We start from the raw sequence: 995 nt of genomic DNA on the forward strand, positions 1-995 counted from the left end.
CCACTGTTCAACATTCTAACAGATTTGTGAGTAGCTTCAAGCTTTCTTGTCAGAGTTGCCACTTCCTCTTGAAGTCCTGCATTAATCAACACTAGATTAGCCTTTTCCATAACATCAGCATTATTAAACTTACTTTGCCATTCCTCCAGATCTTCCTTCAGCTTTGTGCTGAGCTCTTTCAGCCTTTCATTCTGAGAGACAAGTTGTTCTATCTCACTTTGCTTTTCTCTCACAAGTTTACATGCTTCTTCCCACTTGATGTGTAGCAGCTTGTAAGTCTCAGCCAGTTCCTCATCTGTAATGTCCTCATCACTTGTATCAGACTCATAGACAGTTCCAGAGAAAGCATTGACTTTGTTTGCAGATATCTCCTCCTCATCTTCAGTGTCTTCATCTGACCAAGTTACCATCATACCTTTCTTCTGCTTCTTTAGATAAGTGGCGCATTCAGATCTGATGTGACCATATCCTTCACATTCATGACACTGCACTCCTTTATTCTGACCAGATTTTTCGTCTTCTTTGGTCTTCCTCTGTGAATTAGTAAATTTGGGTTTGTTATCGAACTTCATGTCCTGGACATTAGGCCTGGTTCTTTTATCAATCTTTCTCAATGCTCTGTTGAATTTTCTTGCTAGCATGGCCAGAGCCTCAGTCAGATTTTCACCCTCACAATCTTCATCATCACCTTCATCAGTGTTTGACACAAAAGCAATACTCTTATTCTTCTTCTCAGATTTTCCACTCAGTTTCAACTCAAATGTCTGCAAAGAGCCAATAAGTTCATCAACCTTCATGTTCTCAATGTCTTGAGCCTCCTCAATTGCAGTGACTTTCATAGCAAACTTCTGAGGAAGAGATCTCAGGATCTTCCTTACAAGCTTCTCATCTGACATAGGTTCTCCCAAAGCAAATGAAGCATTAGACAAGTCACGGACACGCATGTGGAATTCTGAAATAGTCTATTCTTCAGTCATCATCAGATTTTCAAATTG

The sequence above is a fragment of the Lotus japonicus genome, chromosome 1 (genome assembly GCF_012489685.1).
Source record: "Lotus japonicus ecotype B-129 chromosome 1, LjGifu_v1.2".
Classification (NCBI taxonomy): Eukaryota; Viridiplantae; Streptophyta; class Magnoliopsida; order Fabales; family Fabaceae; genus Lotus; species Lotus japonicus.